General features: G+C 36.2%; 1 pseudogene; it reads left to right on the forward strand.

The window, feature by feature from the left end:
* The first annotated feature begins 10580 nt into the window (after positions 1–10580).
* The window catches only part of LOC102763636, a 5915-nt pseudogene continuing 5768 nt past the window's right edge, over positions 10581–10727 (forward strand).

Below are 10727 nucleotides of genomic sequence, written 5' to 3' on the forward strand. Positions count from 1 at the left end.
TTATGTCCAATAAATCAACAGGGTTAATAAATAATTTAAAGCTTCAATGCCTGCAGTTATACAAATATTTATTCATGTTTTGTCATAAATAATTTTCCCACAGTTGGTGAAAAATATCTGAAGTGAGTATTTTATCTTTTGGGGCATTCCAGAAAACCAAACTTATTAGGATTATTTCTATACTTTTTAAAAAATATATTTTATTGAATTTTCTACAGAGAGGAAGGGAGAGGGATAGAGAGTTAGAAACATCGATGAGAGAGAAACATGGATCAGCTGCCTCCTGCACACCCCCCATATGGGGATGTGCCCGCAACCAAGGTACATGCCCCTGACTGGAATCAAACCTGGGACCCTTCAGTCCTCAGGCCAACACTCTATCCACTGAGGCAAACCGGTCAGGGCATTTCTATACTTTTTTTTTCTGATGTGTGATTTAACTGGTATGGTGATTTTATTCATCTGGACCTAAAATATGAGCAAAAAACCCAACAACCCCCAAAATCTCACATCACTGGATTATAATAACATATGGACATCAAGTCAATCTTTATATGTAATCAAGAAATATACTTGGTTTTGATTAACAGTTGAGGACATACTCTATAAAATGTACTATATTAAATTATAATTAATCAATGTTTATGAACCACTTGACTGTAAAGCATGCTTCTTTGTTAACATTTAAAGAGATGAGTTAACACAAAAACACACTCATCTTTCTGTGAAATTGTCTTCATATTCTTCCCTTCAGGGAATCAAAATGTAAGCTCTGGGAGAACAGGAACTTGTCTGTCTTATTCTTTGATATATTCCAATTACTAGTTAGAGTGCCCAGAAGGAATTAAATGAATCTTTTTTTCAGAAAGGAACTCAATGTACATGTTATCCACCTCTTTTCCAATCCCTGGATTTTACATTAGGTCATAATCTCTATTCTAACTGTATTTCTTATTCCATATGAATAACTTTGATCATTGAGCTGCAAAACCTTTTTAAAAAACAAAACTTTTAAGACAAAAATTTCAAACTTGAAGAGTGTATAGTGTTTAACATTCTAGTGAAAAAGTTATAGAGTAAGGGTGGGGAACCATTTTTCTGCCATGGGATATTTGGATATTATAATATCATTCGTGAATCATACAGAATTATCAACTTAAAAATTAGCGCCTGCCAGCTTGGTGGGTATGGCTCAGTGGTTAAGCATTTAACTATGAACCAGAAGGTCATGGTTGGATTCCTGATCTGGGCACATGCCTAGAATGCAGGCATGCTTCCCAGTGGTGGGCATTCAGGAGGCAGCTGAGCAATGGTTCTCTCTCATCATTGATGTTTCTATCTCTCCCTCCTCCCCTTCCTCTATGAAATTATATATATATAGAGAGAGAGAGATACAGATCTCTCTCTCTCTCTCTCTGTATATATATATATATATTTGATAATTAACTCACCCCTAATGCCTTGGCAGGGTCAGACCAAATTATTCTGTGGGCCTTATATGGCCCCCAAGCCAGATGTTCACCACCCCATTGTAGAATAGTAACATGTCTGAATTTTGAATAACCGAAAATCCTCATTAGAAATAAAAAAATATATGAAGGTACTTAAAGAGGTTGTAGACCAGGGCTTTCCCAGAGCTAACTTCAATATAGCAATCAGGTTTCTTTGTGGAGGTAAAAATTTTGAAAGAACCAAGTACAAGGAAGCAGCTAGAAATGAGAAAATACAAAACACCAAAATAAACCACTAATAATTTTGTCAGAATTATTAAGTTCAGATATGAATCACTAAGACCGAAGCACAATCTTTTTTTTTTTCCAGTTCTTCTTGAAACTTAAAAGAAAAATAAGAAATGGATAACTCCAGGAGATTGTCAATATGTTAACAGATGGTAGTAGAAAAATTCATCTTTCTATTTAGCTTCCATATTTTCTAATAAAGAAGATAATCTTCAATCTGAAATAACAAAGCAAAATCAAAATAGATTTAAAAATTAAAATCCATGGTTGAGGAAGATCTGGTGAGAGCTCATCACACCCCTTTAAGTGAATTTAGGTGTCGTGACTGAGATGTATTTGATCAGAGGACCGAAGGTTTGCAAAATGATTTTAAGTCTGGACACCACAATTCATTTCAGAATTCATAGGCATGACAAAGTTGACAGAAGATTTAATAAATACAATTACGATGAATTTTTTAAAGGAAAAGTTTGTAGTCTCTTGCAGACTGCATATATTTGAGTGTTATTTTTATTTTAATACCTTCAGTTACTATATGTCTTTTAATTGGAGAATTATATTATTACTAGAGGCTCAGTGCACAAAAATTTGTGCACTTGGGGGGTCCCTCAGCCCAGCCTGTGCTCTTTCGCAGTCTGGGACCCCTCAGGGGATGTCTACATGCTGGCTTAGGCCTGCTCCCCAGGGGAATGGGCCTAAACTGGCAGTCAGAAATCCCTCTGGCAGCCCGGGAGCCCTCCAGTGATGTCCACTTGCCAGCGGGGAGAAGGCCTAAACTGCAGTCAGACATCCTTAGCGCTGCTGAGGAGGCGGGAGAGGTTCCCACCACCACCGCTGTACTGGCAGCCATCAGCCTGGCTTGTGGCTAAGCAGAGCTCCCACTGTGGGAGTGCACTGACCACCAGGGGGCATCTCCTGCATTGAGCGTCTGCCCTCTGGTGGTCAGTGTGTGTCATAGTGACCAGTCATTCCCAGTCATTCTGCTGTTAGAGTCAATTTGCATATTACCCTTTTATTATATAGGATATTTAGAGTAACTATTTCTAGGTAAGGACTTCCAATCACCATTAAGTTAATGACCTTCTGATTGTTTCCTAGCTCCTTTTTACTTTCTTTCTTTGCATGTATCACAGCCCCTAGAATGACAGGGTGCAGCAGTAGGGTGAGCATAGGAGGCAGGGGCAGTAGCAGCACACTTTTGGGGATGGTGATTCAGATTCTGGTGGAGTTGGGCAGTCACAGAGCAGCAGCAGCTCACCCGAGTGATGATAGGTCAAAGCCGTGACTTAGAACCCTGAGGTCAGGCACATAACGACAGCAGTAGGGCCCTAGTTATCAAGGGTCAAAGCCCCAATAAAGACCTCCAGGGTAGGGCATGGAGCCGTGGCAACTCGGTCCTCAGTTTTTGAGCTCTGGAGGCTTTCTGCTGCTTCTTTGTTGTAGTCCAGGCTTCCCCAGAGCTAACTTCATTTGTTTGTAGTTGTGTATTCATTGGTTTTGTGTGGGAGATGAGCATTGGTATCTCCTAACCCTCCATCTTGGTGAAGTCACCTTAGCTTGTCAGTTTACACAGACACACACACACACACAGACACACACACACACACACACACACACTTTCTTGCTGAACTTTTTATATTGTAATTACATTGAATCTGTAGATAAATCAGGAAGAATTGACATTTCTACAACACTATTTCTAGCTATATACATCTCATTACACATTTTAAAATATTCTTTAATTTCTTCAAATAAAGTATATAATTTTAATCTGTGTATATGACTTACATATGTTTTGTTAGATGTATTTCTAGAAATTTTTCTGATTCTTTTTTAAAAAATATATTTTATTGATTTCAGAGAGGAAGAGAGGGAGAGAGAGATAGAAACATCAATGATGAGAAACATTGATCCGCTGCCTCCTACACACCCCACACTGGGGCTGGAGCCAGAAACCCTGGCATGTACCCTGACCAGGCATCAAACTGTGATCTCCTGGTTCAAAGGTCAAGGCTCAACCAGTGAGCCACACTAGATGGGCTGATTCTATCTTTTTAAAAGAACTTATTGGTAGTATCAAAAATTACATGGTAGTTTAATTATTTTAGAGATTTAGATATTTGTTTATTGTCTTTACTCAAATTAGTGCTCTGTGAACTATTACCTTCAGTGTTTCTTCAGTTTTTATTACTTACTAGTGGCCCAGTGCACAAAATTTGTGCAGAAGTGGGGTGTCCGTTAGCCTGGCCTGCACCCTTTCCAATACGGGATGTGCAACGGCCTAGGGGATCGGGCCTAAACCAGCAGTCAGACATCCCTCTCACAATCTAGGACCACTGGCTCCTAACTGCTCACCTGCCTGCCTGCCTGATTGTCCTAACCACTCTGCCTGCCAGCCTGCTCACCCTCAACTGCTCCCCCCACCCCCCGCCACCGGCCTGCTTGCCCCTAACCACCTCTACCTCGGCCACGCCACCATGGCTTTGTTCAGAAGGACATCCGGAAGGTCTCCTGATCTAATTAGCATATTACCCTTTTATTAGTATAGATTTCTTTAAGCTCTTCTTCCTTTGAGGATGTCTTTAGTTCCTTGATAGTCTTTTTAGGATGACAAAGATTATGAACTCTACTGTTCTCAGACAGTTAGGTTATAGAATTCTCTAAATCCCTTGCTGTCCCACAATTCCTTAGGTAAATAGTTTGTGTGACAATAGTCACTGACCGGGTTGACAATGATGAAGTAATACACCAGTATATGTTGTGGCAACATCAAGATAAATAACCATTGTGTTTTCTTTTCTCATCAGGGGAGAACAGCTGTTTACTTAGATAGCAATGACTAGTAGTAAGAATATAAACCAGCATATTTCTCTTTTAAAATATTGGTACCAGGAAGTAAATAACTTAAAAATAACATAAAAATAAATAATGATGAATGCTCTGAGAAATGCAGTTTCACACACATGAATGTTACCTGTTTAGTACCTGTCTCTCAATAAAGATATCTTTCATCATGATAACAAAGAGTAGAAATACAAAGTAAGACAACTTAGGAGAGTAGAAAGAAAAAAATCAATTGAAGAATTTAAAACACAGCCTCTCTTCTCCCCTAATCCATTTTGGACACAAATCTCAATGAATATTTTGATGAATAAGGAAGTATATTTAATTCTTTTCAGTTAGGAAAACACAACTTTTATTTTGTTGTTGTTTAATATTGAGTGTTCATTATGAAGAAAATAATTGTTCATAGGGATACTGATTCATAATAATCTCTCCATATGCTCATGAAGAATATGCAGTGATAAAGTATAGCAGGAAAGGTGTGAATGTCTGCCCCCAAAAGAAAGATTGGTTTAAACTGGGAATAAATATAAGACTAGGTTTAGGTAAGATCAAATGATATGTATCAAAATTTAACAATTTATCCTTTTTAAAAGTATATATATTTTATTGATTTTTTACAGAGAGGAAGGGAGAGAGACAGAGAGTTAGAAACATCAGTGAGAGAGAAACATGGAGCAGCGGCCTCTTGCACACCCCCCACTGGGTATGTGCCCACAACCAAGGTACATGCCCTTGACCGGAATCAAACCTGGGACCCTTGAGTCCGCAGGCCGATGCTATATCAACTGAGCCAAACCGGTTAGGGCAACCATTTATCCTTTGATTTAATTTTTATTGTTCTCAAATATTTTTCAAGTACCACCCTATGTGAGAAGAAAAAGAAAGGAGGGGGATAAAAAGGAAAGAAGAAAAATAAAGATATATGTTTCTTGTTCACAAGGAGTTCTCATGCAATGGTTATTAAACATTCTGATTTACAAACAGTGGGTGGGTGTTTAATATAGATATTATCATCCTAAAATAAGCTATTGGTTAATAACAGTGACAGTATAATGAGGATCTGATATATAAATTTCAGTGGGTCAGAGGTGAAAGAATACACTTAATTGATAAAAGAAAAATTGGAACCTTTTCAATGTTAATGAGGAGTCATTGAAAGTATGCATTTCTGATATTCTGAAGTCAATGCTATCAAACATTGCCTTTGCAAAATGTTGAGTAATTTAGAAAACACGCAAAGAGTGAGTGGCTAACTGAGGCACATACCTCTTTCATGCAACTCTTCAGTGGCAGGTGATTCAGCGGCTGAGTAATGCAGATATGAAGGCTCAGACCCATGAAGGCCTCCTGAGTGTTCAGTGGTCCTCAAAGAGTCCCATCTGTAAAAGCATATATTTGCCATATCTCTTGTTAGGTATAATTATAAAGCTAGGTTCTAGAAGATAATATGCATTTTTAAAAGTATAAATAAAATGCTCTAATACTAGATAAATAGAGAATATTCAAAAGTATGAATTTTAAGAATTTTTCCAAGTTACATATCTTTGAAATGAAACAATAAAGGATAGTTAAGGTTATATTATTTTTTTTCCTTTTCCCTGTCATGCATATCACTGTTTATCATTGCTTGCTTGTGGCATTATTTCATAAATTAGTTCAGGAAATTGTTGTTTTGTAACACTTTATTGGACTGTCTCTATGCTTCACTTGGGTAACTTTATTTTCTAAGTATTTCAGGTTAACACTATTAACATGCAACAATATCTGAGTAATTTTTGTTTTAATTGAAGTTATCAGAAGATATTTCAATCAGTTTCAGGAAGCAAATCAAGATTTGCTAGGTATGCCCTACCCGTGTAGCTCAGTTGGGTAGAACATCCCAGTACACCAAGGTTGTGGGTTCGATCCCCATCAGGGCACATATAAGAATCAACTAATGACTGTTTTTAAAAAGTGGAGGAACAAATTGATGTTTCTCTCTATCCCTATCTCTCTCTTCCTCTCTTTCTAATATCTATAAATAAATTAAGGATTTAAAAAAAACCAGACTTGCTGGGTAAGTTTCTGAAATTTCTTTCCATTGATTATTCCTTATAATTACAGATAATTTTTTATTTCCTGATTCTTTTTTTAAAGAAGAATATCACTTGAGTTTTTTATATATAGCTTTATGAAAAGAGAACAGAAACTCAAGGAGAAGAAAATGGGAACCAACAGGAGGCTCCTAGATAGTACATTTTCACTACAGAACTACAGGCAATTTCAGAAGAAAATAAAAAAGATAAAGAGAATTTACCCTTAATCATGTGGCATTTATTCTGCTTTATAAATGTTTATTTTAACCGCCAAGTACACTGAACAATTAACAATGAACTTAAACCCATAACAAAACATTCAGTGACACATGCAACCTAAAATAACATTATTTCTAATTTTAGCAGTTGCACTAATCTCCTTGCATTTAAATTTTTTAAATTTTATGCTGTAGGAAATAAATTTTAGCTGCTCTTTGTGAGATATGTAATAAGGAAAATTGCCACATTGATTGCTTTGCCTTTTCTTAAATTAATATGTAAAGCACTTGTTAAGCTGTGCTGAAATAAATAAGCTTGCTTAAAAAAAAAGAAACACATCAACCTAGTCAAAGCAGTCAGCAGATTCCGGTAAGTGCTTTAAAACTCACTTAGATAACTATTATCTTTTCTTTAAGAAATATTTTGCAAATTGAGAAGGCCTAAATGAAAATGTACTTTAACAGTTTAGACCAGTAGTCAGCAAACTGCGGCTCGCGAGTCACATGCGGCTCTTGGGCCCCTTGAGTGTGACCATGAGTTTCCATCGCACTGTACATGTGCGCCCGCACGTGGTATTTTGTGGGAGAGCCACACTCAAGGGGCCTCCGTTTGCTGACCACCGGTTTAGACTTTCAATCAGGTAAATGATACTGTATTAATTTGTATCAGTTCACAGTTTAGAATTTTATGCACAATTTTGTTGTTTGTTTAACATAGTAAAACATGTGACATTCATTCATATATTTGTTTTTCATACAATAACAACATGAGGAATCTGTTTTCAGAGAACTATTACTTTCCTATTTATCTGTGGATAGTAGACTCTTTTAGGTCCCAGTAGAGTGAAATAAGTTTCACTGATCCTGAACTAATTTTCAACCATTGCTTTGTTCTTCTCACATAAAACATTTGCCATAACCAGCTTTTTGGAATAATAACCTAACAGTAAGCAGAAGTTCTGAGTCTCTGTTTCTTTCATCTTTTATGAGAACATAAGGTAAACATAAAGGAAAATTCAATATTTCTTTGTCAAATAAGGGTAAAATATAGACTAGATCTTAAGACTGTATTGCAAGTCTCATAATATTAGCCTCTAAGCCAGTAGTACTCTAAGACTAAGATAAATCATCCTCAATATCCCATATATATGAATGAAAGAATTTGCCTTTTCATGTCAATATTTCTCTCCAATGTATACATTAATGATTACTCTTTCATTTTTTTAATTTGCAGGATTACAGGATATAAAGTCTTTACACATAAAGAACCCAACACATAATGTTGATTTGACATTATCAATGTTTTTTGTTTCTCCTTCTACTGCTATGCTTAATAGCTACATCTAACATTTCTCACAAATGTATTGTTATGTGTATTAAGTTCACAATTTCACTTTTAGTAGGGACTCATTTAAAAGTAAATGCCATAAGAAAATTAGACACAACTTGTATTTTTTAAACAGAATATTTCTGCCATATAAAGAATCTGTGTAGATGATGTATAATATATAGTGAGATAGGAAAATTTTGTTGCCTGCAATGACACCAAGGAGATAAATGACAGTATTACCAATGAGCATCCGTAGTGGTGGTGACCTGTGTCAATCCTCCCTTCCATCAATAAAAACGTGTTTGATTGAAGGGTTCCCCCCGCCCCCTCAGGGAAGCCTAAACAGTTAGTTCACTAATGATCCCAATTTCGACCAGTGACCCAGAAATGAAACACTACATTTCACAAAACTCTTGGAGTGCACTATAAACAAGACTTACAAAATGTCATGTCCTTGAAAACATGAAGTCTAACATGCTGGTATGTGTCTTATACTCAGAATCGGGTTCAGAAAGGAATTGTTTAATGGGCCACAGAAGGAGGCTAGGTCTATTATTAAAAAGAAACTCCTTTATAAGTAAAACAATAGAAAATCTGAAATGTGAAGTTTCTGTGGCACAAGATCGACCACTCAATTCCTTTCATAACCTGGTGGTGCCATTTCAAGATTATTTATAGCTCTGAAGAGACTAGGTGGTTTTTGAAAGGTGTTGATCTGGGAAATCCTAGAGAGTCCAGGTTTGTTCACATACAAAAAGTATTAAAATCTAATTTAGCACTAGCTGATTGCCTGATTTAAAAATTTCAAATGATAATTATGATGACCCATTTCTTAAGGAAACAATTTTTCTTGACAATTTATATCTTGAAATGTACTGTTTTTCATTCTCATAGCCGAAGAGAAACACAAATTTAAACCTAACAGATATTCAATTTCATTATAGTATATATAAAATGATGTTGATATTATTTATTCTTTATCATTTATATGTTTTTGAGGGATGTCTTTTATCATATATGATTTTCAAATATTTCATTGCATTCATGTTTTGCCTCCTCGTTCTCTTAACAGTATTTTTTTAAGTCTGATTTGTCAGTTTTTCCTGTTATGGATTTTGCATTTGATATTTTAATCTAAGTAATATTTGCTTAAACCAAAGTCACAAAGGGTTTAGTCCTATATTTTACTCTGTAAGTTTTATAATTTTTCATTTACCATTTGGGTCTTTGGCACAGTTTGACTTAAAGTTTAAACATGATGTGCTTCATATGCAGGTTCATTTTTTGCATATGGATATCCAGTTGGTATTGCACCATTTGCTGGAAAACTTCACTGTATGCATTGAATTGCATTTGCACCTTTGCTGGCAAACAATGGATGATCTCTGTGTAGGTCTAATTCTGGATTCTCTATTTAGTTTCCTTATCTATATATCTATATTTGTGCCTATACCAGCTGTCAGCAAATTATTTCTATAAAAGGTCAAGTAGTAAATATATTAGACATGTTTCTTTTATTTAATTTTAGTAAATTTAACTTTATATTTACATAACCAAATAGGACCAGTGTCTACCATATTGGACTGAGCAAGTGTAAAAGGAGGTAGACATCTTATTTATATCAGTATTAGATAACTCAAGGGTGCATACTGTAATCACTATACTAGTGGATTAAAAAAGGAAAAAGGTTTAATTGCTAAGCTTATTAGGTATAAAGATAGAATGATAAAAATATTCATTTAATCTCAAAGAAATCAAGTAAAAAAAAGAATAGAAATCAAATATTTAAACATAACTAAAGGAAAAGCATGAAAAGCTATACTATAGAAACACACAAGCAAAACTGACTTAACTATATCATTAAAAACATAGGTATTAATGTAAAAAACTTTACTATAGATCAGGGGTCCTCAAACATTTTAAACAGGGGAGGCCAGTTCACTGTCCCTCAGACTGTTGGAAGGCCAGACTATAGTTTAAAAATAACTATGAACAAATTTCTATGCACACTGCACATATCTTATTTTGAAGTAAAAAAACAAAACTTCAAAAAAAAGAAAAGGCCCTCCTAACTTCAAAAAAAAGGCCCTACTAACTGCAAAATAAAATAAAAAAATAGACCTCCTAACTTAAAAAATAAATCATAACTTGTTCTTACCTCGGTCCTCAGGCAGCAGCAGGCTCTGCACAGGCAAGCTCGTAACTCGTCCATCTGAGAGAAGGAGAGGAGTCGGTGAGAGTGGCGCACATCCCACACATGCGCACTGCAGACCCGGGACGAGTGGGCTGCTAAGCAATAGGCAGCATAAAAAGCAAATCTAAACTATCGTATTAGAAAGAATAAATTTTTTTAAGAAGGAGAGAGGGGACAATGGCAGGCGAGTAGGAGAGTTGCAAGTCCCTGAGTGGGCTGCTGAGCGGCCTGGCCCAGAAAGATTTCCACGGGCACCTGGGCATTACTGAGGAGCTGCTGCGGAGCCAGCTCTACCAGGAGGTGCCACCCAAGGAGTTACAGCCT

This window comes from Myotis davidii, unplaced genomic scaffold (assembly GCF_000327345.1).
Source record: "Myotis davidii unplaced genomic scaffold, ASM32734v1 scaffold392, whole genome shotgun sequence".
NCBI classification, from domain to species: domain Eukaryota; kingdom Metazoa; phylum Chordata; class Mammalia; order Chiroptera; family Vespertilionidae; genus Myotis; species Myotis davidii.